At 41.9% G+C, this 7,668-nt stretch overlaps 1 long non-coding RNA gene across 1 annotated transcript in view; it reads left to right on the top strand.

Moving 5' to 3' along the window:
- The window catches only part of LOC107182190, a 12,960-nt gene extending 5,759 nt beyond the window's left edge, over positions 1–7,201 (top strand). The window contains exon 2 of the long non-coding RNA XR_001512910.1: positions 7,019–7,201. This is a non-coding gene — a long non-coding RNA (uncharacterized LOC107182190). The remainder of the gene's footprint in view (positions 1–7,018) is intronic.
- Positions 7,202–7,668: the final 467 nt, after the last annotated feature.

Below are 7,668 nucleotides of genomic sequence, written 5' to 3'. Positions count from 1 at the left end.
ACCCACAAACAACTCAAAGTATAAACAGGTGAAAGGCCTTTCCATCTGGTTACCATTTACCCAGTTCCCAATCTCCACCTATTTTTAGTTTGCTAGGGCTGCCATAACAAAGTATCACAGATTGGTGACTTAAACAATAAAAATTTATTTTCTCACAATTATGGAAGCTAGAAGCCTGAGATCAAGGTGTCGACAGAGTTGGTTTCTTCTGAGGCCTCTCTCTTTGGCTTGTAGATGGCTATCTTTGTGTCCTGATCTCCTTTTCCTCTAAGGATACTAGTCAGATTAAATTAGAGACCACCTCATTTTAACTTAACTACCTTTTTAACGTCCCTATCTCTGAATAGAGCCACAGTCTGAGGTACTGGAGGTTAGGACGTCCACATATAAATGTTGACAAGACACAATCCAGCCCATGACAATTATTAACAATAGCACCAAAGAAAAATAAATAATTTATAAATCTAAAAACCCATGTGCAAAATCTGTATACTAAGGACTTCAAAATATTATTTTAAAAACCATAGATGTCCTAAATAAATGGAGAGACATACCATGTTGGTGGATTATAAGATTAAACATAGTAAAATATAAATCCTACACAAATTGACATAAAGATTTATTGCAATTTTACTAGAATACTGTCAGGATTTTTTGTAGATAAGGACAAGCTGATTCTAAAATTTACATAAAAATTAAATAATTTAGAATTTAAAAAAAGAAAATTATAAAAACAATTAGGATAAAAAAATTAGTAAAACAATTTTGCAAAAGAATAAAGTTGGTGGATTCAACCTGATTTAAAGACTACCTTAAAGCTACAGTAATCTAGACAGTGAGGTATTGGGGAAGGAATATACTTATAAATCATCAAAACAGAATAGATCATCCAGAAAAAGACCCACACAAGTTAGATTAACTGACTTTTTGACAAAGGTGCAAAGATAATTAAAAGGAGAAAGAATATGTGTGTGTTTTTTTTTTTCTAACAAATGCTGGAATAATTAAACATTCTATCCAAAAAGTGAACCTTGACCTAAACCTCACACTTTATACAAAAGTTAACTCAAAATGAATCATTGGTCTAAAAATAAAATGTAGAATTATATAAAAATTTAAAAAAGAAGACAAAAAAGTCCTACCACTGTGGGATTTGACATGACACCAACACACAATATATATAAAAGAAAACTATTGATAAATTGGAATTCACAAAAATTAGTAAGCTTGCTTTGCCAAAGGCACTCTTGAGAAAATGAAAAGAAAAGCTTCATTCTGAAAGAAAATGTTTGAAAAACACATACCTGATAATCTGTATCCAGAGTACATTAAGATCTCCCAAAACTCAACAGTAACAAAACAAACAACTGGATTTTTAAAATGGGCAAAATATATTTCATTATAGAGGCCACATGGAAGGCAAATAACCACATGAAAAGATGTTCATCATTAACTATTAAGAAAATTCAAACTAAGAAGGTAAAGAGACATATAGAAAGGCTAAAATAAAAAATACTGACACTACCAAGTGCTAATGAATGGCAACTGGAATGCTCCTATATTGCTGGTATGAATTCAAAAATGGAACAGGCACTCCAGAAAATCATTTGGTAGTTTCTTACAAAGTCAAATATATACTTATCATATGACCCAGTTATCCAACTCCTCAATATTTATCCTAGAGAAATAAAATCTTATGTGCACACAAAAACCTGTACACAATTATTTACAGCACTTTTCATAGTTGCCCGAAACTAGAAACAACTTAAATGTCTGTTAGTGAGTGATGGCTAAACAAACTGTGGTATATTCCTACAGTAGGATACTGCCTAGTGATGAACCACTGACACACACACACACACACACACACACACACACCACCACCACCAACAACAACAACAACAACAACAACTTGGATGAATCACAAAGGCACTATGCTCGGTGAAAGGAGCCAGTCACAAAAGAACATACTGTATGTTCCTTTCGGCATGACAGTTGAGGAAAAATTGATGGTTGTCAGTGGTTGCCAGGGGTCAGGAAGGAGAAGGCATAGCATGTGACTACAACAAGCAGTAAGAGAGAAGTGTTTTTGTTTGTTTGTTTGTTTGTTTTTTTGGGGTGGTAGGAATGTGATGAAACATTTTTTATCCATAAAAAAGTCTCCATTTGTAACTGCTGGGATTGAAGAACAAGGTTTGCTTCCAAGGTGCATGTTAATTGCTCTTCTTTTAATTAAATTTATTTTAATAATCAGCTGTACAAGTAGTTTGTGGTATATAGTGGAAAATCATGCCCTAATTGATGAATCAGTTCTTCAAATGGGAAGGAGGAAGGAGTACATATTACCCACATGCCAGTGTTTTGATGTAGGTGGAATTCACTGAAGAGCTGGGCATTTTTGATCTGCCTTTCTCCTGAAGGGAGTTTTGTCTCTGAAGTCATCAGAGGGCTTTTGTCCATGGTCAAATCGTTGTAGGCAACCAGATGGCTGTTCCAGGAAACAGCTTGGGCAGGGGTGAGTTGTATAACGCCCCCTCCCCACCTCCCGCAACCTTTCCTGTAGCAAAAATTGTGAGCCCTCTCACGACATTTAATCACAACTCTCTTCTGCTTTGTATGGAAATCAAAGCGACAGGATTTTCCCGATTTTATTTATGGAGACAGACATCAGAGGAGCAAGCAAGAACTCTAAACAAATACATCTTAACCACGAGGCTTGCATGTGTTGCAGATTTTCTGTCCCAGGACAGATGTGCAACCTCGCTCTTCAGAAGGGACCTGAGACCTCTAACCCCTTGCTAAGAACAAAAGATAATAGTCTCAGTTGTGGTATCACATGTGTTTCCCATGAGAAGGGAGGCTCTCCAGGGTCACCTCCCATTTGTCAGACTGTCTTGTGGGCACCCCCTGGTGGTCACAGGTGGAGTGGCTCTTTGTTCTTTGCATCTAGAAGTTCTGGGGCTGGAACACTGGTGTAAAACAAAAAGAAACATTCTGATTTGTTTTTTGTTTGTTTGTTTTTTTTATGGTCAGCAAGAAAGAAATAACTGACCACCAAGAGAAGCAGCAGCAGAAAATGAAGTATCTTCTGACCAAATGGTGTTGACAGGTGGTCATCAGAGCTGAGTCCTTGTATTTTTCTCCAGCTGCGCTAGCAAGTTTTTTTGTACCTCCTCCCCCTCCCCAAGCTTTACTTTTCTCATGTGGAAAAATAGGAAACTTAAACGAGGTTATTTCTAAGTGTGCTTTCGGCTTTACACGGAGCTACTATCTACTATCTATATGTTTAGTAGGTGTCTTCTACTGAGGTGTTGGATGCCATTTCTGCCACCTGCCTGCACCAGCCCTGAGAAATGGAAGAAAATGTGAAGAGGTCATGTGATAGCTCTCTGACCTCTGTCTTTTAGCCTTTTCTATATGTGGCAGCAGGAACTTCCATTACATTTCAAAGAGATGATTATGATTAGAGCATAATGAAAGCCAATCGAAGCGGAGTTTAGTTCCTTCCCAAAGGCTTCCCTCCAATCACTATTAACACCCACTCATTTGGGAGAGACTTTGGATGTAAGTTTAAATCCTGGTGAAACCTGAGGGAGACACCCTCTTTCACAACTATGGGTCCCCCCTTGGTTTAAGGCTTCCTAAATCCTGAAGCTATAAGTTGTATTTTCAAAGCACATCTCACAGTTAGTTACATCTTACAGATAACAAGGCAATCAATCCCGACAATGCCCTGGGTATTTTCAGTATTTGTAAGCAGAGCTACTTAATTTTCTCTACCTCCATTTCATTACCTTTGGAGCTTTGAAGAGATCCCATGGGGACATGCTTTGTAAAGGGCCACACAACATTAGTGAGTGTTAGTAAAGGCGATTTCACAGTCAGATCCCAAGATGGTACCTGGAAGTTAAAGTGCTTTCCTACAGAACATCAGCAATTACTTCCAATGTTTCTTGGATTAGAATTATAATTCCTCTTCGTGCAACTTGTCCTCATTTGGAGGAAGATAAGTAATGTTTCTTAGAGAAAAATACATCCTACAAGTGATGAGCTGACTACATAGAAACTCAGAAAGAATCACAAGAAATAATGCAATTCCCATTGATCTGGCTATTAAAAAATACAGTATTTGTTTGATGAAGAGGACAGAAAAACAGTAGTCTATTCTGCCATAAGGAAGCCTCCATGTCAAACTTCTGGGGGTGAAGAACAAGGTCCAAGGTCTTCATTTTCTTTTTAACAATCAAGTCCAAGAACAGTCCATGGGAGGTATAAGAAAGATCAGATCCAAACTGATGAACCCAGGTCACCAAGTGGGAGTTATAAAGTACTTTTAAGATTAAATAAGAGGAGATGTGTTTTAAATGCTTAACAAAGTAAATGACGAAGAAGCTGTAGCCTCTTAGGAATAGCATCATATTGAGGGAGCCCTGTATGTTTTTGGAAGAAATGTATGGGAGGAACCAACTGCACTGGGAGAGAAATGATGCTGAGCTTTCTCTCTAGAGGGGGAACCTCATTATAGGGGGGACCCCCGTGTATAGTCTATTATCCTGGAAGATGAGCTCTTTCTACCTTCGTAGTGTGATTCTGAGTTTCCTGCCTTGTGACCCTTGAGCCATTGAATTTCCAAGGAGTGACCTCCTTTTCTTGAACCAGTCTCCAGTCCCTTCAGCACCTGTCTTTTTTTCCACAGGTCAGCCTTGGTGTTCCTCCTGTTTTACATGCACACCCCCCACCCCAACTCTGCCCACCACCCCATGCTTTGCGCCCAGAACGATCCAGGGACTGTATCTATCTTTCTTGGCCTCTGTCTCTCATCATGGTCCAGTTGCTCCCTCATACTGCTTTCTTTTGCTCTGAATTGTTCGGCACAATGCCTGGCAGGTTGGGGATAAAGCTTATGGCACGTGGCTGTGTACCTTCCCTCTGAGAACTCATTTGATCCTGGGGCATGGCCGGTGGTGGGGCATCTACTCGGAGACATGAAGATGGTGGCGCCTACCCCAGAGCGCACACCTAGCTGTTCTGCGCCGCCAGCAAAGACTGGCTTTGCCAAGTTTCCTGCCTTGCTCTGTCATATGTTGTCTCTTCCTACAGTAATCCGGGGACTCTTTTCATCCCAGGGTTTTATTCCAAATGGAATGTTAAGAGGGTTCAGATGGGAGAGACAGGTCAGGGCCGTGGGGGTGGGGAGAGGTGTGAGCTTGTCCAGATCTGTGGCTTTGCCAGGGCTGTTTTTAAGTTGACACAGGGCTAAATAAAAAGCCCCTTGCTTTGATCTCAGGGACTTCCTGGGTAGACTGTCTGATTAGATAAAGATCACAGATCCCCCACCCCCATCCTTTAGGAAGTATTCAAAGCTTTGCAGCCATTCTGCATCCCGGGCTCCTGTCTCCTTCCCAAAGTCTGCCTCTCTCTGTCTCGTTGGGTCCTTCCCTGGGTCTTGGGTTTTTCTCTGTTTGAACAGGCAAAGAAGCCTGAGAAAATAAGGTTCTTATTTCCCCTTTAATTCTTAAGTTGTTTAGAAACAAAGTGGAGGCTTTGTTTGAGAGCCTCATATGGCCCTCGTCTGGTCCTGGGCATCAAAGGGAATTGGTCTCTGTTTGCAACATGGTCAGCGGCTGGGGTGCTACGAGCAGAGTTGTCGGCAGGTGGAGGGTTTGGAGAGAGAAATAGTGAGTCCCCGCCTAGGTTCCTCAGTGGAGACAATGGGTGTGAGGTGTACGTGTGTGTGGGGTGGCGGGGGGGGGGAGATTCTCTTCTCCTAGAGCAACTGAAACTCTAACCTAGATGGGGACACCGAGAAGCTGTCTTTGATGAGGAGGAACTGACTTGGTCTTGGGAGTGGGGTCATTTTAAGAAATGCTTGAACCTGAAGAGTTGCCAAATTGAAAAATCCTTTTGCCCAGGCCACAGCTTTCCAGCTTGGTCGGGGAGGAGAATATCTTTATGACATTAGAAAAATGAGACTTTGCAAATTTTTTTATTTTACTTGAGCCTCTGTGCTGACCACTGTTCTAAGTGATACACACACCATTTGCAAAATGTCATTGTTAACTCATTAAATCTTCCTGACACCCCTTGGAGCAACAGTACCATTTGGTAATCATATATTACAAACGAGGAAACCAAGGCACAGAGAAGTTAAGTACCTTTCTCAAGGTCACACAGCGAGCACATGGCAGATTAAGGATTCAAACCCAGACAGGGTAGCCCAAGAATCTGCCTGCCTACCCGCCACAGCTCAACACACACACACACACACACACACACTTAGAAAATCACTAAGAAAATACAGATGGAAAGAAGTTATAAATTTATGAATTCAGTAATATTTTAAAACTCTTTACACACACATGAAAAATAGTCACTTGTGGGAGGCAGTTGAATGTAGCGGTTTATTCATCAGTTTCACAAGCATTTCTTTGAGAGCTCACTGTGTGTGCCAGGCCCCGAGATAGGTGCTGGGGTGGAACGGTGCCTGAAACACACCAGGGCCCTGTGTGGAAACTGAGGCAACAGGCCTGGGCCCAGAGGCCAGGGTCACGTTCACACTGTAATGCCATGGAGGGTTTTCTATGGTGTGGGGCCAGGGTCCTGGGACTTCCTGGAACACAGCCTTTTCCTCCCTGGACCCAAGCAGCCATCATCGCTTATCCAGAGAGAAAAAGCCCTGCTCTGGGCAGTGAGCCACAGAGGGACTTCTTATCTGCTCCGCCCACAGTGGACATAAGAATTTTGACTACGATTGTCATAGTCAGGATGCACATGGGTAAGACACCTGTGGGAGAAACTACTAATTTCCTCTGCAGTATCTTCTTTATCTGTCACAGAATTGTTATTTGTTAGCTGGGGCACCTGGCTGCCTCAGATAAAGTAATATATCTCATCGTCTTTTGCAAACTGGGTGTGGCCGTATGACTAAGTTTTGGTCCATGGAATGCAAAGAGAAGTGGTGTCTGTAACTTCTGAAAAGCCCTTTTTCACTCCTTGCTTTTTTTTTTTTCCTAACTAGGAAATGAATGTGATGATGTGATGGCTGGAACGTTGGCAGTCATCTTAGACCCAGGAACTGAAAACAGCTTGAAGAGAAATGTGGAGCAAAGAGATTGAAGGAACTTGGATCCCATACCGACCTGGCACTATCTCCTGCAGGCTTGTTTTTCACAAGAGAGGAATAAACGTCTGTCTTTCTTAAGCCACGGTTATCTTGTTTTTCTCTAACCTAATGTACCATATTTGCCGGCATATAAGACGATTTTTTGGCCCTGAAAAATATGCCTCCAAGTGGGGGGTCGTCTTATACGCCAGGTACACTTCAGATAGACTGCCCATAGTGCTTGCCCCGTCATAGTGGCCCCTCCCGATGCCCGCCCACTTCATTCCACATACCGTTCAGGCATCAGCAGAGCTGCTGGGTGTATGCTCGGCTGTTATGCGATTTTGCTGTTATGCCATTTTACCACACTCGCAAAATCGCACACAGCCAACCATACACCCAGTATGGTATCGCGATTCGTGATTTTGCGCTATCATACTGGGTGTATGGTCGGCTGTGTGCGATTTTGCGAGGGTGGTAAAATCGAATAACAGCAAAATCGCATAACAGCCGCGCATACACACAGCCGCGCTGCTGATGCCTGAACGGAATGTGGAATGAAGCGG

This window comes from Myotis davidii, unplaced genomic scaffold (genome assembly GCF_000327345.1).
Source record: "Myotis davidii unplaced genomic scaffold, ASM32734v1 scaffold32, whole genome shotgun sequence".
NCBI classification, from domain to species: Eukaryota; Metazoa; Chordata; class Mammalia; order Chiroptera; family Vespertilionidae; genus Myotis; species Myotis davidii.
Note: the sequence above shows the minus strand (reverse complement) of the source record. Positions and strands in the feature narration are given on the sequence as shown.